This window comes from Myotis yumanensis, unplaced genomic scaffold (genome assembly GCF_028538775.1).
Source record: "Myotis yumanensis isolate MYYU_CA2020_CCGP unplaced genomic scaffold, mMyoYum1.0.hap1 SCAF_1, whole genome shotgun sequence".
NCBI classification, from domain to species: domain Eukaryota; kingdom Metazoa; phylum Chordata; class Mammalia; order Chiroptera; family Vespertilionidae; genus Myotis; species Myotis yumanensis.
This window is the reverse complement of record NW_027223752.1, coordinates 160036222-160058510: the sequence shown is the minus strand read 5'-3', so window position 1 is coordinate 160058510 and position 22289 is coordinate 160036222. Positions and strand designations below refer to the sequence as shown.

General features: G+C 45.3%; 1 protein-coding gene across 1 annotated transcript in view; it reads left to right on the top strand.

Annotated features, from left to right (window-relative positions):
• The window catches only part of ADARB2 (adenosine deaminase RNA specific B2 (inactive)), a 430335-nt gene that overhangs the window by 193536 nt on the left and 214510 nt on the right, over window positions 1–22289 (top strand). The window lies entirely within an intron of this gene.

Here is a 22289-nt window from a genome sequence, read left to right as displayed (position 1 = left end):
TGTAAAAGAGCATAAATGTTGATTACATGTGTGTACACATAAATAATTATATATTTTAATATAGATAAAATGTTATATATTTTATTACATATAATTATGTACATATATTATATAACATGTATAATTTAGGCATATTATATATTACATATGCAATTATGTTTAATATATAATATGTATGATATATTATATAATATACTAGCGACCCAGTGCACAAAAATTTGTGCACTGGCTGGAGCGGGGGGGGGGGGGTGTCCCTCAGCCCCACTTGTGCCCTCTCACAGTCTGGGACCCCTCGGGAGATAATGACCTGCTGGCTTAGGCCCGCTCCCAGGTGGCAGAGGGCAGGCCCAATCCCTAGGTGCCTGCCCCGCAGCCCCTGGTCAGGCTCAGAGCAGGGCCAATTGGGGAGTTGGTGCGCTGCCCCCTGTCATGCACAAAGCAGGGTGGATCGGGAGGTTGCAATGCCACCCCAATCACGCTCAGGGTAGGGCCAATTGGGGGGTTGGGGCGCCGCCCCCGTCACACTCAAGGCAGGGTCGATGGGGAGGTTGCAGCACCACCCCCTGTTACGCACAGAGCAGGGCCCATCAGGGGGGTTGGGGCTTCGTACCCTGTCACACACAGAGCAGGGCCGATCAGGGGGTTGGGGAGCTCCCCCCTGTCATGCACAGAGTAGGACTGATAAGGGAGTTGGGGCACCGCCCCCTGTCACACACAGAGCAGGGCAGATCAGGGGGTTGGGGTGCCGCCCCTTGTCACCCACAGAGCAGGGCCGATCAGGGGGTTGGGGCACTCCCCCCTGTCACACTCAGGGCAGGGCCAATGGGGAGGTTGCATCTCCACCCCGTCACACACAGAGCAGGGCCCATCAGGGGGGTTGGGGCGCCGCCCCCTGTCACTCACAGAGCAGGGCCCATCAGGGGGGTTGGGGCTCCGCCCCCTGTCACCCACAGAGCAGGGCTGATCAGGGGGTTGGGGAGCTACCCCCTGTCACCCAAAGAGCAGGGCCCATCAGGGAGTTGGGGCACTCCCCCCCGTCACACTCAGGGCAGGGCCAATGGGAAGGTTGCAGCTCCACCCCGTCACACACAGAGTAGGGCCGATAGGGGAGTTGGGGCACCGCCCCCTGTCACACACAGAGCAGGGCGGATCAGGGGGTTGGGGCGCTGCCCCCTGTCATGCTGCTTCCAGGGGCCAGGAGGCCTTGAGGCTCTGCTGATCCCAGTGCTGGGAGGCCTCGCAGCTCCGCTTGACACAGGGGCAGTGAGGCCTCGCTGCTCTGCTGATCCCGGTGCTGGGAGGCCTCACTGTTCCACTGATCCCGGTACTGGGATGCGTCGAGGCTCCACTTGATGTCGGGGCAGTGAGGCCTCGCCGCTTCGCTGATCCCGGTGCTGGGAGGCTCCGCTGATCCCAGGCCAGGAGGCCTCAGGGCTCTGCTGATCCCAGTGCCAGGAGGCTCCGCTGATCCCGGGGAGTGAGGCCTCGCAGCTCCACTGATCCCAGGGTGTGAGGCCTCACGGCTCCGCTGATCCCGAGTTCGGGAGGCCTCGTGGCTCCGCTGATCCCGGTGCTGGGAGGCATATTACCCTTTTACTATATAGGATAGAGGCCTGGTGCATGGGTGGGGGCTGGCTGGTTTGCCCTGAAGGGTGTCCCGGATCAGGGTGGGGGTCCCGCTGGGGTGCCTGGCCAGCCTGGGTGAGGGGCTGATGGGTATTTGCAGCTGGACACACCCCCTTCAGGGTGGGGGTCCCCACTGGGGTGCCTGGCCAGCCTGGGTGAGGGGCTGATGGCTGTTTGCAGGCTGGTCACACCCCCTTCAGGGTGGGGGTTCCCTCTGGGGTGACTGGCCAGCCTGGGTGAGGGGCTGAGGGCTGTTTTCAGGCTGGCCACACCCCTTTTAGGGTGGGAGGTCCCCACTGGGGTGCCTGGCCAGTCTGGGTGAGGGGCTGAGGGCTGTTTTCAGGCTGGCCAAGCCCCCTGCAAGAGAAGCTCCCAGCCTCTTCTTTTTTTCTTTTTTTTCTTTTTATTCTGGGATTTATTTACCTTCTTTATAATTGAAACTTTGTAGCCTTGAGAGGAGCTCAGAGCCGGCCAGGGTGGGCTGGAGGGAAGCCTCCTGCTCGCTCCAGCTCCATGGCCACGGCTGGCTGAAAGCAGGTATCTGGGGTTTATTTACCTTCTATAGTTGAAACTTTGTTGCTTTGAGTGGAGCTCAGAGCCGATGGGAAGCTTGGCTTCCTCCATCATTGGAGCAACGAAGCCTCCTGCTTGCTCCAGCTCCATGGCTGCTGGCCACCATCTTGGTTGGGTTAATTTGCATATAGTTGCTCTGATTGGCTGGTGGGTGTGGCTTAAGGCGTAGCGAAGGTATGGTCAATTTGCATGTTTGTCTTTTATTAGTGTAGATGTTATATAATAATACATTATATAATTTATGAGTGGTTGAGTATCAACTATTTATGAGAGAAAAAAGAATTACTATTTAATAGAAATGAGAGGAACTCATGAATTAGAAAACAGTTTGTAAATGGACTTTTATTTTAAATGAGCTTATTATAAAATCCATCTCAAAGGAGTAAATTTTCTGCATATTATAACAAACTTACTTAGAAATTGATTGTGAGTCTTTAAAGTGAAGAACTGCTAGCTGGCCTTTGTGACTCAGTGGTTGATAATCTACCTATGAACCAGAAGGTCATGGTTCAACTTCTGGTCAGGGCACATGCCTGGGTTGTACACTCGATTTCTGGTGTGGGCAGTGCAGGAGGCAGCCAATCAATGATTCTCTGTCATCATTGATGTTTCTCTCTCTCTCTCTCTCTCTCTCTCTCTCTCTCTCTCTCCCTCCCTCTCTGTAATAAATAAAAATATATTAAAAAATAAAGTGTAGAACAGCAATAAATGTGCAATATCCCATATGATGGAGCATGAATCTCTAATCAGAAAGACCTGATTTATAGTCAGTCTATCAGTTGATAGATATGCTTCCTTATATGAGCTTGACTTTCTGCCTGAAAAAATGGGCATTTTGATAAGGATATTGTGTGAAATTCACAACTTCTGAGGCATTATTATCCCATTTCATCCATCAGACCACCTAGGCTTACAGAACTTAAAGAACATGATTTATATCAAAAGCTAGTGACTGCTAGAGATAGAACTGGATCTAAGATTCTCTGAGTCTGTACTCTAACTCTTTGTCTCTGGGTCATGATGTTATAACAAGCTATTTTAAAACTCCTTAATATTTTATTGTTTCTACTTCATATATCAGCCCAACAAGTCAAAGTACCCAAATAATGTACCATTGCCCTCCATAATATGGAAGTTTAGCTACATGGTGTTGATAATGATATTGATTATGATGACAATGACGATACTGATAATGATGATAATGGTAGTAATGATGGCAATAATGATGGTGATGATGACAGTGGTGATGATGGTGATGATAATGACAGTGGTGATGATAATGATGGCAGTGATGATGATGATGGTGACACCATGGAGACCCAAACAAGATGATGGGGTTCTAGTCTCCATTTCTAACTCAATGGCATGGAACATTTCTAACACTCATACATATTAATGACTGAAGTCTTCTCCAAACCTTTTTTATGACTGTGTTCAGCCTGAATGTGGCAGTGGGGCTAGAATTCTGTTCATCATCTAAGTGTACATGGTTAAGTCCCCTTGCATAGTGGCACTGGATTGGATATATTTTTACTTGGCAGCATTATCTCTGAGACACCTCCCATTGAATTCAGAAATTATGAACTCTCCTTTCATCCTTAGCAAGGTAGAAATTCTCTGCTGGGTTTTATAAATAAAGGTAAAGGTGAAATTCTTGATATGAACTTTACATACGTAACACACAACTTCCATGTTTCCTTCAGCATGGATCTTCCAACCTCTTGCTCTTAGTGGTAATTCTCCTAAAGCCATATGTAGGACTGAGGAAATATTCTTGAAAGATTGATTTTGTAGCAAAATGTAATGCAATTCAAAGTGCCAATTTCTACTACTTATTCTGAAAAGCAATTTTCAAATCATGTGAATTGTGATCTAAAAACTATTTTAACTAGAATTGCTACAGAATTTACCAGGAAGCCAGAAAATATATACACAGGAGTACTCGGAGATATAGGAAAAACCCATTTATTTCCAGATGTTTCACATGTACTAGTACAGTGACTCAGGGGGTCAGTTCTCCAAATCCTGAGCAAGCCAATATAGAGGAAGCTTTCTCTTTATACCCTTTGGTTTCTTTGTCCCCCAAATAAGGATCAGACTTCCGGACCTTTCGCGGGCTTTGCAAAAAGCCCCGTGTGTTGGGATGGGGGCTGTGAGACCACACTTAAAGGCCTGGTCTGGCGCCAGAGCTGATAACCCCCTCCGGGGGTTGTGTGTTGTCCATGGTTTATGGCCTCTGTAAAATGTGAGTATTTGGGTAAACAGGTCTTGCCAGACCAGATGATTAAGGAAGGGGCAGTGCCTAGCTGTAGGCTAACAAGAATGTGCATTAGGGATACAGAGTCAGGCTGCTAGCATCGCCCGGTCCCCCAAATGTCTTATTTTCTTCATCCGATCAAACTATTTACAATTAGTAGATGATCCAAGCCTTCCTACACAGAAAAAAATAATGCAACTTATAACTATGGTTTGGTTGAGAATTTAAAAGAAGAAAAAAAAAGGGAATTCTAGAAAAATCACTAAACCAATAAAAACTTTTAGGTTTTTAGCCAGAGATAACTCAATCGTTTTAGCACAGGGAAGGCTGATAGTTTGGCAAGGGCAGTGGGGTTTGCCTTAACTTTGGACTAACTCACCAGGCATACATCTTATCAATTATACCTTTATTTAGGGTGGTTTGGAGCACATGGTGGGCATTTGAGGGGTTGAAGTGGCCCAACTCATCCCTTAGCTCAGCCTGCATTTTACAATTAGGAATTGCAGAGTAAACCTAAGTTTGTATGTAGCTATTTAATCACTCTGAAATGATACATTAGTGCCGTCGCCTGGCTACAGCAAGTTTGCCATATTCGAAAGAAGCAGAGCTAACGGGTAACTGAGCCGTTGGTGTTCCGCCGAGCTGAAAATAACACTTAACAGGCTTTTAATCTACTGCGGGGGTTATTGTCCTCATGAGTGCTGTTTTAGTCCACATATTTAAAACATTATAACAAAGGTTGCTTTCACTTAGCATTCATAGCTGGTGGTGTTATTATTGTGGCTTTAGTCATCCAGCAGAGGTTCACTGCTAAGTGCATTTCAGTTTACCACACATGCAGATGCGTCAAGATTTAAAAGTAAACAAGAAGCAGAAATCCAGACAGAACACTATTTCATCAAAGCTGCTTTTCAAAAGGAGACCTGGCTGGTGATGGTATGAAGCTAAGAATTCCAGTTTACAGGAGAATGAATGAGTGGAGTAAATGCAGATCAAGGACAGGACCGCGGCATTGTATGCCCAGCGCCGAGTGCTTAACAGACACTCAGTAAATGAATGAACAAATTAATTAATTAACGAGGAGATAGGGCCCAACAGGCTACTGAGGGGAGCATGATCAGATCACCAAAATGATGATTTATAGTCAGTGAGTTCTGCTGACAGGTGTGAGCTCAGGCCTTTTAGTCCTCATCTAGTTCTTTCTCAGTGGTTCACAGAGATGCAGAACATTCCGGCATCTTTTCTCCTCTCATCCTCCTGTGTTCGTTATTCTAACCTGAATCTATCATGATCTAAGCCTAGAATATGTAGACTTAATGCAAAAACAAACCCAAAGAAATCAATGAGCAATTGAATACACCCACTGTACATAATGAATTCGCCAAAAAAAAATAATAATAAGGAATTTAATAGTTTTTCCTCTTATCCGCACCACTTAATACTTCATAAAGTATTACATAAACACTTCCATTAGCAAATTTTAATAAATGCAATGATAGATACTGTGTTGGCAGAAATTTGAATCCTGATTTTTTTAATGTAGAACAAATTTTATCACTTAGCCAAAGTGTGCATTAGGCAGTCACTGTTGGGTGGTTTAGAATTTCTGAAGAAGCTGGGTTTTTTAATGATTTTTTTAAATTGTTTAAGACATATATCTTCTTTTTCCCCCATCAACCCCTCCCCAGCCACTCCCACCTCCAGGACAAGCCCCACCACCCTAGTGTCCATGTCTATTGCTTATGCTAATATTCATGCAAACAAGTCCTTTGGTTGATCTCTTACCACCACCACCACCACGACCCCCCAACCCCCGCCTTCCCTCTGAGGTTTAACAGTCTGTTCGGTGTTTCTCTGTCTCTGAATCTATTTTTGTTCATTAGTTTATGTTGTTCATTATATTCCACAAATGAGTGAGATCATGTGATATTTATCTTTCTCTGACTGGCTTATTTCACTTAGCATAATGCTCTCCAGGTCCATCCATGCTGTTGCAAATGGTAGTTCCTTCATTTTTACAGGTCTCCCATGAAGCCCAAACACCTCCCTCCTCCTACAGAAGTCCTGTTCCCTTTCTGAGCTCCAGTCCCACGTCCGGGTCCGCGGCTCCCTGTGCTGCAGCTTGTGCCATGCCAGGCTGTGCCACCAGGGGTGGGGACAATTTTCCCTGGTTCACAAACTTGCCTCCTTCCCCAGTCTCATCTCAGAGGAACCTCCATCACTGCAGAGGAGCCTTCCCTGCCACTCATCTCCTAGAGATGCCAAAAGCAAGTGCCAGAATCAGGGCATGTACTACAGACATTTCTCCTCTCACAGCTCGAGGCCAGAAATCCAAATCAAGGAGTTGGCAGGTCCATGCTCCCTGCAAAGACCCTAGGGAGGATCCTTCCAAGCTCTCCCAGCTCCTGGGGGCTGCAGGCACCAAGCCAGTCTCTGCCTTCATCCTCATGTGGTGTCCTCCCTGTGTCTCTGTCTGCTCATAAGGACACCAGTCATATCAGATCTAGGTCCATGTTACTCCACTATGACCTCATTCACCTGATTAACCACATCCGCAAGGACCCTGTTTTGAACTAAGGTCACATTCTGAAGCACTGGGGGCTAGGACATATATTTTGGGGGAGGCACACAATTCAGTTCAGAGCACCCATTCTGTATATGCATCCTCCAATCATTCTCATCGCATGTCTCTCTGTTAGTTCTTGGTGAAGCACTTTCTACCACCTGGCATATCTTATCACTTTTTTATTTATCTACTAGAGACCTGATGCACAAAATTTGTGCCTGGGTGGAGGGGGGGCGGTGTCCCTCAACCCGGCCTGCACACTCTCCAATCTGGGACCCCTCAGGGGATGTCCGACTGCAGGCAGTTGGACATCCCTCTCACAATCCGGGACCGCTGACTCCTAACCGCTTGCCTGCCTGCCTGCCTGGTTGCCCCTTACCACTTTTGCCTGCCAGCCTGATGGCACCTTAACAGCTCCCCTGCCAGCCTCATTGACACCTAATTCTCCCCTGCTGGCCTGATAACCTCCAACTGCCCTTCCCATGCCTGCCTGATTGCCCACAAGTGCCCTCCCCTTCCGCGACCTACCTCCTCCGAGTCATGCAGAGCAAAGGGACCCCCAGGCCTCACCTCGTGGAATGGCCACTGGGCCCTGCCTCCACTGTGTGCACGGCCATCTTGTGGAGCCCATCTTGTGACATCATTGTGCAAGGGCATAATGCTAGGGCATGATGCCACCTAGGCTTTTATTATATAGGATTGACTGTCTGGTGCCACTAAACTGTACACTTAGTGAGAATGAAAACCTTTCCTCTTCTGTTATCTGCTCAGTTCCCAAAATCCAAAAGCAGAGACTCAATAAATAGAGAATGAATGCCTGAGGTTTACATCACAAAATAAAACAACATGAAGGGCCAGTGGTATATAATATTGGCATTATACAGAGATGTAACAATAACTCATTTTGTAGCATTTTACAAATTAAAAATAGCTTTCTCATGTCTTATCTTTTGTGATTTTTTCAACCATCCATTAGACAGAAAGGGGTGTGTTCTTCACTTTTTAACAGGGAAAGCTGAGACTTGGGCAGGGGAATGGCTCAGCCGTGAAGAGCAGAGGTGGAGTGTTAGGACCATCCCGTGGTATCCTCTTCCTTTCCTTTCCCTTCAAATCTTATCACAAACCAGCTCCTTGTTTTCTGGAGGGGCCGTGTACACATGTGAAAAGATAAATGAATGCAGACCCCGGCTCCGTGCAGAGTGAGGTCTGTGCAGGGTGTTCCCAGGGCGGTGCTGCTTGTCCATCTGGTTCTGTCCACTCTGTCTTCATTCCCTCTAAGAGCAGCGCATCTCAGAGTGGGACTGTTTACTACTTGGCCCTGTTCATTGTCAGGCAAAATGACAACTGAGGAGACAATATCTGAACCGACGGGTGGGCTTCCTGTGAGGGCACACCACTGGAGACTTTTCTTTGTCCTTGGTCAGTAGTTTCTTAACTCGAGGGGCAGTGCAAGAATGCTTGGTGTCAACTGTTAAACCTAAAGAATTCATTTGCATTAGATACATCCCTGGAAGTGGGATCGCTGCATCCTACGGTAGTTCTATTTTTTAAAGTTTTTGAGGACCCTCCATATTGTTTTTCACAGTGGCTACACCCATACACATTCCCACCAGGGTTCCCTTTCTCCACATCCTCGCCAACTCTTGTAATATTCTGTAGTTTCCTTTGGGGTGTGTGTGTGTGTGTGTGTGTGTTTGTTGTTATTTTATTTGGGGGGGGGGGGGAGTTGGGGGAAAAGGCCATCCTAATAGGTGTGAGGTGATATGTTACAGTGATTTTGATTTGCATTTCCCTGATGATTAGTGATATTGAGCACATTTACATGTACTTATTGGCCATTTGGCTGTCTTCTTTGGGAAAATGTCTAGTTTTTAATAAATGCCTTTTAATTGGATTGTGACATGATACAAGTATTATCTAATTGCAATATATAAATGTATGAAATCAGCATGTTGTACTCCTTAAACTTACTTTTCAATTATATCTCAATTTTAAAAAAGGTTGCAAAATAGTTCTTAGAAGTTGCAAAATTGTGATTAAAGACAATTAATTTAGCCACGTTTGTTTTCACTGTTTTTAACAGATATTAGCATTCTGTGGTAATTTAGACTTCAAGCTCCCATTTCTTAGTCATTGCAAAGCCTTAGGTTTTAAACTTGGCCTCCCATCTCCTGGCCTACTGGGCACCCACTTCCTGTAATGGGAGGTGTGTATTGGCTTTGGAAACAAAAGAATCAACGTCAGCCTTTAGTTATCTAATTTCAATTTGTATGAAACCTTTGGTGAGCCATTTAACCAGCTATAAAAAAGGAGTAATAGCTACTTGACAAGATTTTTATATAGATCATTTGAATGAATGCATTTGAACATGTCTTGTAAACAACCAAGTGCTTACAGATACAAGATTATTTCAGCATTTAACTTGCTGTCCTTTATTATTATTTCTGTGTAATCTGTAGCATCCTATTGCCTGCTCTTAGTGTCCTGTCTTTGCCTTTCTTGTTGACAAATTCCTACCTTCCGCAGACCCACAGAGCCTGCTCTTCGCTCGCCAGCTCTTTAGCAATGGTGAGCTTCACAGACAGGCTTCCATCTTGTGTGCTGCTGTTCCCATCGTTAGGTTGTTGGTCAGCTGAGGAAGGGCGAGGTGTTAGCTACCTTCGCGTTAATAGTAGCAGCTTGTGTTAATATGCCCTCACTATAGTATATGCCTATAGTATATTCTGTCTCATTTAGTATCACAAGGTATCTCATTCAAGAGAGAGAAGAACATTAGTGAGAGAAAGAATGTTAGTCACTCGCTCTATGCCTTCTGTCCTAATATGCTAGAATCACCCAGTATTTCTTTCCATCTTACTATTTTTTTCCCATCCTAGCATTGTGTTGTCATCTCTCCTTCCCAAATATTCTCATTCTGGGCTTTAAAAAGTACTAGTTTAGGAAATTTAGAGTTCATCTTCTTTAAAGACTAACCAGGTTTTTACCCAAAAAAATTATTATTCAGAAACATTTTCCTCGTGGTTTGAAACCTCTGAGATTGAGGTTGCTGTCCTCCTTCTGCCAATGCAAATACAAAAGTCTAAGTTCGTGGATTCACTATGACTAGTAAGTCAGGGCTGTGGACATATGGGTTCCTCTGGAATCAGAAAAAAAAATGCTACCTCAGATGATGCTAAGAGATGTGAAAGGTGGGTTGACATACAAATGTCACCAGATGATGCAGCTACTCCTAGAGTCTAACGTATGGAAGCTTCCAGAAATGATAGCCATTTATTTTCAGCCCAGACACAAGGTCAGATGAATCTGTGAGTGTCCGTGAGTGAAAGAGAAGTTGATCAAATGCCTTAGAGCTAAAATATCAGAGAATAAGTCTGGCCGAGAAATAAGCAGATTGGGAAACATTTGGCCACGATACCTCACGCTGCCTCGAGGAATCTGGAAGGAAGGAAGCTGACCAATGTGAGCTGAATAGTAGACGGCAGGCCCCTGGCAGGGGTCCATGTGCCCCATAGCAGAGCAACCCTGTGTAACCTGGTAGAAGACACACTCCCGTTTTCCTCAAAGGGGAGGGCAAGCATCGTATGACCAGACCTGAATATGCCCCCCTTAACCCAGTTTGCTGGCCAAGAAATCATCTCCTAAAATGCAGACCTGCCAGACAATGTCTTATGAACCCCAGAAATATTACAGGCTTACCCACCTGACAGAAACAGATCCCCAGATCCCTGTTAGGAGAAGGAATAGGAGGTTTGTTTTCACAACCAAAGCCCTGTTGGGGCTGCGAACCACAGAGAGAACAGGTGTGCAGTGAGACAGCACTGAGGGCATCCGCCCTGGGGGGAAGGCTAACTGATAACTGACGGGTCCTGGAGTCGGACCATATCAATGACAACACAATCTTGGAGGAGGGTATATATATATATATATATATATATATATATATATATATATATATATCAATGGGACCCCAGAGTGTCCCTGGTGGCATTTGGCCATTTGTCTATTTTCACACCAATTTGCTGATGCACTCCCTGAAGTGTACTCTTAAGGAGAGGCCTTAATTAAGATTTCCACCAGCAGCAAACTGTAGGAACCACCATACATCAAACCGCACCACCCAGAAACAGCTCTCTGGCTACTCAGACCTACTCATGCACTGTGAACAAATATTAGCATTTTCATTTTGCTGTGGATCATTTTTGAATATGATTAAAAAGGCAACATCAACTGTAGGATTTTTGCACACCCGTTTTTCACCAAATCTGAGATAACATGTGTCTTTTAAAATAAAGTATTTGCCCCTAAAGTCTAAATAAAGCATGTTATAAATTACGGAACAGTCATACATTTAAGAGAGATTTTAATATATAAACATAATAGAATGAATATATTGAATGATTTCATGAAGCAAGTGAAGAAACAAAAATATGACCTCCTTCATGCTGTTGCAAAAGGTAAGATTTCCTTTTTTTATGGCTAAGCAGTATTCCATTGTGTAAATGTACCACAGCATTTTTACTACTCATCTATTGATGGGCAGCTTCCAAATCTTGGCTATGGTATATAATGCTGCAAGGAACATAGGCATGGATGGACCTGGAGAGTATTATGCTAAGTGAAATTAGTCAGTTAGAGAAAGACAAATACCATATGGTTTCACTTTCATGTAGAAAACAATGAACAAAATAAACCAACAAAACAGAAACAGACTCATAGGTACAGAGAACAGACTAACAGCTGTCAGAGGACAGGAGAGTTTGGGGGCTGGGTGAAAAAGGTGAAGGGATTAAGCAAAAAAAAAAAAACCTCATGGACACAGACAACAGGACAACAGTAGGGTGACTACCAGAAGGGAAAGGGGGCTGAAGGGAGGTAGAAGAGGATAAAGGATGATAAATAGTGATGGAAAGAGACATGACTTGGAGTGGTGAACACATAATACAATATACAGATGATATATTATAGAATTGTACACCTGAAACCTATATAATTGTATTAACCAATGTCACCCCATTAAATTCAATAAATTTTTTAAAAATATAAATTTTAAAAATGACCTCCTTTTAAAATTTCTGCAATTTTTGAAAAGTGAGAAGTCCCTATATTGCTATTTAACTTGGTACAATGGAAAGACTCCAGTCTGCTCTAAATTCAACTCATTGCCTTCCATCTGGGGTTTTCTCTGGAATCATAGCCAAGTCCTCACTGATACCAAGGACAGTTCCTCTTAACTCATGGAGCATCACTGCCACCACTTTTATTTCTCTGGTCATTCTTGATTTTGCAGAGATGCAAATCTGTACTTAGTTAACGCAAGTCTGAAAACATCAATTGAAAAACAAACATCTTTTTGTACCTTTTACATTCTTAAAATGGTTTCTGTAAACCCTGCCTATTATAGCATAGATGCATCCTTTCTTTCTTTTTTTTTTTTTTTTTTGAGTCTGGGTGTCTTAGAAAGTTAATGTCCTAACTGGAGTTCTGTGGCCAGCCCTTGTGAATTTACAGTCTTCATCAGAGCCTAGAGGAGGTCAGAGCAGGTCACAGCTAAGCCGCTGCCTCTGGTGTCCCCTCATTACGCGCCTGGGCTGGGCTCTCCCCTGGGTGCTTCCACCAGCGAACGTGTAGCTCACTAAATAATGTCACAGTTTTTAAGTGATATATGTGTGAGTGTGTTTATTTTAGGGGGGATTTGGGTTTTTGCTTGGCCAAATCACTCGCAATCAGAGCTGAAGCTATTTAAATGTTACAGTCTTCCTCAACTCTTCCTTTGCATCAGAATCAACCCTTTGCCCTCATTTGCTACCCAGGCCCCGGCCCAGAAAATGGGGCTAAAATCCAGAGCACCCTCACTGCCGGGGGCCACCATTCCTCAGCTGGAATCTCTGGCTGCCAGGCCCATGCTCTGTGTCTCCAGATCCCCCAGGTCATTCTGCTGCACAGCGAGGTTAGGGAGCCACAGAAACTCCGGTTAGCAAGGTCTGAGAAAAAAGTTCTATGTGTTCTCTCCTTTTTCCTCTTCCAGCCAAAACCAATACATACACACACATATATCTATTACAACAGCATTAACTATTTTTTTGTTGGAATTTTAAAATTGAGAATCTCACACATTCATCTAGATTTCTGGTTCCTCTTGAAATATCCAGCAGTTCCAGCCCCACATTCCCATGTGGTAATAGGAGTTCTCTGCTCGTCCTCACCTATCCCTGTGACCCCAACGCTGAGGCCCAATGTTAAGTGCTGTCCATCGTTACATTGGCACTGTTGCTTTTTCTTTTTAAAAAAATATATTTTATTGATTTTTTACAGAGAGGTAGGGAGAGGGATAGAGAGTTAGAAACATCGATTAGAGAGAAACATCGATCAGCTGCCTGCTGCACACCCCCTACTGGGGATGTGCCCACAACCAAGGTACATGCCCTTGACCGGAATCGAACCTGGGACACTTGAGTCCGCAGGCTGACGCTCTATCCGCTGAGCCAAACAGGTTAGGGCTGTTGCTTTTTCTTTGTATACTTTCATCTCTCTGAAAATAAGAAAACAAAACATAGACCATGAAAAATACAGTTGGATATCATTATAGAAAAACAGTCCAAATTGCTTAATATGCAATCAAAGCAAATATATCTTATAGACCCAGCTCAGTACTCCTTGTGGGCACTAGCCAGTCCCTACATATGTGTGTGTGAATGTGTGTGTGTGTGTGTGTGTGCGTGTGTGTGTGTGTTCAATGCCTTAGCCTAAAGTTTTCTGACTCTCTGTCTACATTGTACAATTTAGCAGGTGATTTACTCAGTTGTCCATCTAGAGTTACCTATTTGGAATATCGATGCTTTGCAATTTAGGGAAAACATTGCAATATTCAGGAATTCTCCTTATCATCTCCCAGAGAAGAGATAAGATCTGTCACAGTTGTTGGCTAGAAAGCTTCAGTTAGATGCATGTTGGTGCTTAATACACATTCACACATATGCACACACACGCATTGGTGTTTCTCTTATTCCAGTGTGAGATCAGTGGCCCAGTGACAAAGTTCAAGGTGATTGATGAGCAGATGTGGCACCTCCAGGAATTGTGCATTCTCTCTCTTAAATAAGGCCTTGGAGGTGCCAGAGAAATACAGCACCTCTGAGTTTTCATCAGCTGAAATAGATTTTAATTCCCTGCCAGCCCTTCTCAAACATCCAACTGCCGAAACCTGATGATGCAGCCAGGAGAGGGAGGGAAAGTCGTATTTCTCATCAGGTAAAACTTGCGGGCTCCATGCCAAGGCCACCGTTCCAGCCGTTCGCATCACATTGGAAGTACGGGTTTGAAAGGCTCCAGACCGAGGTGTTTATGGTTGCAGTGCACTCAGGAGGACAAGGTGGTTGCATGAACAAAGGAGATCCGTTGCCACCTCATTCTCACATTGAACAGCTGTGCAGAAGCATGGAGCCTGTTACTTTCCTGTCGTGATGAGGTGACAGCTCTGCAACAAAAGTTAGGGTTGCACCCAGCAGGCCAGAGGGCCAGGTGTCCTCCTGTTCTCCCTGCAAGGCAGGCAGCACCTACATCTGTACCTACACATGTGGGTGCATATCTACTACACATCTACATACATACCTACATGCTTACATACTTACCTACACACATGCATACATATGCACATACTTATATACCTACCTACACCTTACTTACATGTCTCTGCATACTTATGTACATATGTGCATGTGTAGCTGCATATGTGTGTGCATGCATGCATATGTTTACATGTATGCAGGCATGCATGCATATCTACTTTCCTACATACTTATATTCATACCTATGGACCTCCATGTGTGCCTATATACTAGTACACATGCATACATATATACATACATAAAGCATACATGCATGTATGCATACCTTACATATAAAGGCAGGTTTTTATGTTTTGAACTATATAAAACGTGCTCACCTAAGTCCCCACAAATGAACAGTCAGGAGAACAAATTGTTTAGACACCCAAGGATACTTAAAAATTGCACTGAGTGCTTCCTACCCCTGGAGCCCAGTGCTGGGTCTTCCTGGAACTGTAAGAGCAGAACCCAGTGCGGGATGGTGGATGGTGCAGACATGGCACCTCTGCTGCCAGCCCTCATTCTGGCTGCTAGGTTGGAGGCTGTGGGGTGACTCCCCTTATTCTTAATTTCCCTCCCCATGTGAGTGTTTAAGGAAAGGTGCAGCATGACAACAGGAATGTTAAGGAAAATTGTGCACACCAGGAATTTTAGCCCTGATTTTTTGTGTGTCACTTTTCAAACCAATTTTCAGGGATTTGTTTCCTTTGCAGCCGAATGAGAGCAATAAAGTCTGCACATGAGAGATAATGTTGTCCTGGGGAAATATCCAGAGGATTAATGCATTTTGACTGGAGCTAGCAGGAAATGGTGTTTCAGCCACACTTATGGGCTCATTGTGAATACGTCACCTCGAGAACAATTTGTTAAACAAGAAATGTAGGGAGTAGGACTGGGAAGGCAGAATAAATGGGGAGAGACAGATCCAAGCGTGGCTCTGATGTGTATCTGTGTCGTTAATAAATGAAAGCTGCCTCTTTCATTCAGGAAAAGAAATCCCCTGGCACCCGGGGAATAAGGAGGGATGTTTTCATCTGAGTTACTTCCATGCCGTAGCTGAGACTGGGGTAATTCCAACACCGCCGATCTGTAAATGCGGGAGAGTCAAGGCGGTTGTAACAAGCTCAGCTCTAACTTGATTAAAGGACATCATGGTACGGTAGCTGTGTATCTGTTACCTCCTTACACATGTGGCTGCTGAAGTCTCTCAAGGGAAGGTGACAACAGAGGCTGCACCCAAGTCCGGGACACAAACAACAGCCAAAATGTTACCAAGCGTCACCAAGTCAGAAATAACACAGTTAGACTCAGCCAATTCCAGGTGTGTTTTTCTTGTTCTTGTGGTTTATTCTGCTTTTTTCACTAGTGTCTCCACTTTGGAGATGGCAGAAGGCAGGTTTGTCGTTGTTGTTGTTGTTGGCATCATGTGACAGTCATACTGACTCTGCAGGTGTTATCATGTAAAGAACGCCATTGAGAGATCAGAAAAACAGCATCTTAGGATGGAAAGGACAAAGAGATAGCTAAGTTTTCCAGATAGATCTTTGTTTCTTCTCAAGCAAAATTCTGGTGAAAATTATTTGCTCACTAGAGAACTAAGAGGGTGGAGGTTTTTTTTTTTTCTGTAAATACTTGCAGAGGGGGATATGAGCTATGGGGTCATAGCTAGGATTCTAATATTAGAAAGGTACTTGTTTCAACTCCATTCCCAGCTGTCTACACAAGGGCCCAGGAAATAGAATCAATTTCCCCATACCATACACCTATCTCTGACCACTTGAGAAAGCCATAGCCCAGCAGGTGAGCGTGCAGACAATTTCCGAATTTTGGGTCACAGTGCTGTGTCCTTAAAGGACAGGCCATGGCAGGTGTGTAGGCTATTGCCTCTGAGTGATAGCAGAGAAAACCTGGGTGTGAGAATACTGATGTAAGAGACAGGTAGGGGAATGGTGAATATACACTTTGTCTACTAACCAAAGTTTTCCTAGAGTTAACTCTATACTCCCTAAAAATAGTCAAATACACGAGATGCAAAATACTTGCACATTAATCTTCCATTTGAATCCCTACACCATCCTTTCAGGGAGCGGGGGGTGTCTTCCTCACCTACAGACCAGGCAAAGGTGGTGGTCATTCATCCAATCTCAAGTGATGAGAGATGGAGGCAGAAGTGGATCCCGGATTCTGCGGGCACTCTAGCACTCTGTGCTGCATTCCGCCTCAGGAACAGAGCTTTTGTCCAAGTATAGGCTGAGACCCCACCTACCCTGCCTGCTCCCAGCTCTTTGTCTCTGAGTCTTTGGATTGCTGGGGCCCTAGACCAGCACACTCCAAGCCTGGCTGTGTGTGAGGAGCTCCGTGTCCCCCAGGGAGGGCTTCTCTGCTAGGCTCGGTTGCCCCTAATTATTTTACCCCATGTATCATGGGCAGTCTGCCATGGCGGAGATTTCAGCACACATCTCACACATCTGGATTGCTTCTCAATTCCACCTCTATTCACAGGGCAGGTAGCTTGCTTGGATTCTGGTCTGCATTCTAGATCCTTGCCCTGAACCCAATCCCTCTGAATTGGGGTCCCAGCCTCTGGTCTACCTCCTGCAGTAAGAACTGGGCTCTATACCCCCAGCTACTAACTGGAGTTCTGGTCTACTCTGAGAAAGAGAGATTACCCTGTACCTGAGATACTGAGATGCTAAGATGTGGACACCCAGGCAGCGAGATTCTTACTAACCTAGACCCCCTGCCTGTCCCTTGGAGACAGTCCACTGGTTTTTGGATCCCTTAGCATGGGACCCATCTACTTGTAGTCCTGCTGCTCCCCTGTGTCCACATGACTCAGCCAACACTGTGGGAGTCAGGACTCCAATCGTCATATCGTGAAGTTGGAATCTTTCACACTGTGTCGATGTACAGTGATATGACATTCCCACCTGGCACATTTAACAGGTGGGCCCAGGGTACTAAGCCACTTCAACAGGGACACTAAGAAAGCAAGAGACAGGCAAAGGAGAGATTCTCACGCCTTCACTTCCATTGGGTCACAGAAGCCCCTATGACCTGGGGGAAGGGGAGTCAGCATGAGGACTGCAGTAGCATCTCAATCTGAAGTGTATGGTGGTGCTTCCTGGGCATCAACTGCATTGTCTGTGTAGCTCAGAGTTTTACTGAGAATGTGGAAATAATAATGTTAAAATTAAATGTTACCCATGTGACAGAGTTTTGCATAGTATTTTGGGGTTAGGAAAGGTCAGAAGAGTTGATACATGACTGGAGTGTAGTCCTGTTTGGGTGGCGTTGGTATCCTACTGATCTTTGCAACCCCAGAACTTTCCTCCTAGCTCAGGAAAGATTTCCTGAAAGTTTGTTGAACTGAGATTCTTCACTTAACAGACAGGAAACGGAACACAGCCACATATGGCATAGGTTACCTGCAAAATGATGTTTCCCATGGGCCACTGGAAAATCCTCGAATGGATGGACCTTCCCTCAGGTGGGCTTCGGAGAAGTGAGCCCTCCCAGGGATGAAAGTGCATATGCACCTGGGGGGACCTTCTGGGGAGAAGGCTCATACCTGCCTCTAGATTTTCAAAGACATCTTGGCCCATATAAATCCCAAATTAGATTAGATCTAGCATAAAATTAACCTCAGGGTCTAGTTTATATTTAGGTCCAAGGACAATTGTAGTAAAGTGGAAGTTCCTTAAAAATTAAACATCATACTTCTCATCCAAGAAGAGATTCTCAGGGTGACGTGTTGTTCTGGCCCACATGTTTATTGGAAAGATGATAACCCACATCGTCACATGCTGCCTTTTGTTTTTAGGGACATTGTCACACCATCAGCACAGTAGCCCTGCCCAGGAAAGAAGTATTGTAAGCCCCGTTGGTCAGAGGAGAAAACCAGGATTTAGAGAATTCTGGCTCCTCAAGTTTATGCAATTGGTGAAAGAGGCAGGACCGTCTTGACAAGCAGTGACTTCTCTGGTGGCAACAAAAGTGCCGTAGGCTATTGACCCCCGTGTTGGGGACGCCTTCTGGGGACAATTACTATGATTTGTCCCAAGACTACTACCCTTCAACCCATAGGCAGCCCAGTACTTTTACCTCTGATTGTTAGGAAAGAAAATTACTGTGGGCTACAAGTTGTCCGCAGCTGGTGAATTTGAGATGGTCAGCACACCCATGGATCCCCAAATGGAGGCAGTATTTAAAGTTTCATTTACACAAGAAAGGGCCATGGTGCCCAGGAACCTTCCAGCATTTTCCATCGTCCCAGCATCAGGCCCCTGCCTGCCGGCTCCCTGGATGAGCCAGGTACTCTCACACTTGGCAGAATCCACTGTGCAAATAAGAGTTCTGGCTGCTGATGGCCTTTCTGATCTGGTTGCCATGGGAACGGCCAGCAGATGGAAGAGGATTAGGTACAGGAAGTTATAAAAAGAAGGCTCTCTTTAAAGCCCTTACCTAGTCTCCCCCAATCTTGTGCGTTTCCATGGAAGCAGGAGCAATAACCACTCTCTAGGCTTGTTCTGGGGTCCTGGGTCTCGGAGCTGCAGTGAGATAGCTCCAGGTCTCCTCTCAGGACCTCACACCAAAGATGAGAGCTGGAAGTTGTATGAGACCTTCACAAGGGGGCGATCCTGAGAAATGCCCAGGGCCCAGGCATGCAGACCTCCCACCTGGTGGCTGGACAGGGCCTGAGGCTCCATCCTCCTCTGAGTGAGTACAGCCCAGCAAGGTGACAGCCTGGGGCTTTCTCTCAAAAGCCCTCCTGGGGCTCCCACCTGCTGCCATTCTCTCCCTTGGCCCTCACCGCCCTGGTCTCTCTTCTGCTGACCATTGATTGACCTTCGCCCCACTCCATCCACACCTGCCTCATCAGAGCTTTTGGGTTCAGCCAAGTCTCTCTCTTTCTCTCTCTCTCCCTCCCTCTCTCTCTCTCTTTCCCTCCTCTCTCTTCTCTCTTTACCTGTCTCTCTTCCAAAGGGTGCTTAACTCTTGCAGAGTTTTCTCTTTAATCCCGTGGTTCCAATTTCTCACTTTCAAAATGCATTTCTTTTGTTGAAATGCTAAGTATTTTCACTGTCCTGTTTAACTGCCTCTAAGACAAATGATTTTCCACCCAGATATGGAGAGAAACAAAAATCTGTGTTTCAGAGTGCATAGACACCATTTTCTTTTGCCCAGAAAACCCCTGCAATTATCTCCTTGGCCACCTGCTGAGGCATTTCTGAGACTCATTCCAGTGGCCTTTACATCTGGAGATAAAGCCCAAACACAAAAGGTTAATAGACTTACACATATTTTTTCTTCATTCGTCAGCTCTGTCTCTTCCAACTTCAGTTCCAAATGTATGCAACATATCCACCAAGCAAAAACAATCTCACATTCCCATAGGAAAGTCTCTCTCATACAACCAGAACTTAAAAAACAGGAATATACCAGATGAAAAACATAAGGTGCCACACCCTTTCATGTCCATTTAAACCTGTCTCCTCCTCCTTTTCACAATTGCTCAGGCGGCGGGCAGATCTCAAGGACTTTGAAAGACTGCCCATCTGTTGAGTGTAGCCCAGATTCACAGCCTGATCCTGTCAGTGAGGCAGGTAAATATTATTCTCCCCTTTCACAGGTAAGGCAACTGAGGCTTAGTGATCACCAGTTTGTAGTTTAGAGACAAAAAGCAGAAGATTGGAACAAAAGTGTCCTGCCTTCTGTCACCTTAAATATGTAATAAAATGAGTCAATAAACCTCAAGGAAGAAAATTGCTCACAAAAACTTGTAGCACCAGCCTTCGGACAACGTTTTCTTTGTCTCCACGCTGGTTATTCTAAAACCACAAGCCGCTAGAGAGCGAAAGCAGGGACGGCCTCGGCCACCTAGGAGAGGGACCCCTGCTCCAGGTCCATCCGAGATCTTGGTCACATCCACCCCAGTCTCCTGTGGGAGGAGTGATTCCTTCTTACTGTTCTTTAAAATACACATATCCATTCACTTACCCCATAAATACTGACTGAGCGTCTAATAGGAACAGCACCTAATTGTGATGTTACAGTGAGCAAATGGGGCCCTGCTTGCTGTCATGGAGGGGCACGGACAGTAACAAACGTGCCATAAACTGTGCAGTCATGTGCAGTGCCGCTCCCTCCAGGGCAACCAGTGCCCTCCGTGTGGCCCAGGCCTGTGGGCATGTCCCATCCTCGCTGTGTTAGACCCTCTGTGACATTCGATACAACCGATCATCGTTGACTTTCTGAAGCTGTCCCTCCCTGCTTCCCAGCTCATCAGTCTGAGACACACACATCGAATCCACATTTGTGAATTGACACCCTTTATCTCCTTGAAGGTGTTACCTCCACCCACCCACCTGGGCCTGAGGGAAACATCTCCACACCAGATTTTTATGGCAAAAAAAACGTCCATGAAAGGTTCCTGATGCCTGCCGTGTACTAGACATTCTCCCAGGTGCCTGGGACGTGTGAGTGAGCTGTGTCTTAGTGGCATGTTTTGTCCTGATGGACACAGCCCACCAAGTTTTGTCGTATTTCTCCAGCCACACCTTCTGGCTTGCCTCCTCTTCTTTCTCAATGCATCACTCAGGTTCATGTGCCTGCCACCTCTCCTCCTCCCATTCCCAGAAGAGGCCATTTGTCACTTAGTCTCCACAGGCCTCCCTGACCACCAATGGCCACCCCTCCTACACCCCCTCCACAGAACACACCCTTGGTTGCAACTTCTGATCAGCTAGCATCTATTTCTGCCCACCCCAGACTGTCACCTCCTAGAGAACAGGAGCCAGGTTTACCCCATGTTCCCCTGGAATTTACACAGTGATGCTCAGTATTCAAGATGTAAGAGCAAAACGTCAGTGAAGATGGTATTTGGAGAAAAGACTGACGCAATGAGAGGTACTCAGACTGAGAGAGAGTGAGCTTGAGACTGTAACTCATAAGTGTAAACACAATGTTGACAGAATAGCAGGTACTAGTAGAACTCAACATCAGGATTCGACACCCTCATGTCAGCCAGGTCTCCCAACTCCCATGAGTTATCCACCTACTCACTGGATAGCTCTACCTGATGCCCCACAGGCACATCACAGCTCCAAAATTGAACTTACATCTTCCCTACTCCAAAAATTGGTGTCTGTTTTTGCAGTTTTCATCCTGGTGAATACCATCATGATCCATCAAAATTGTCCAGTCTGAAACCTCTCTCTCCCCTGAGCCCAAGTTTCAAGTCAACAGGTCCTATACATTTGCATTTCCTGAATATATTTCTTTTCTATCCCGTAGCACTACCTTAATTCACATCTTCATTTCCTACCAAATCATTGCCAACTCTGGTAGCAAAATGATTATTTAAAACACAATCTAATTATTATACTTCTCCATCCTATAAAGTCCCCCCATTATTCTACCATTGCCTTCACCATGTTTTGAATTAATCTGTTTGATCCACTTCAAAAGAAGCATATCAAGTGTACATGCTATATCTTATTCATTTCAGGAGTCTCATTGTTGGTGCACAGTAGATGCCCAATACTTTTGCTGAACTCTTAGACTGAATTGTTTATTTGAGGGCAAGATGATTAAGTGTGTACTGAGTTGTGGTATAAATAAACTTGATTTGTAATCATCTAAATGACCATACCAAATACTA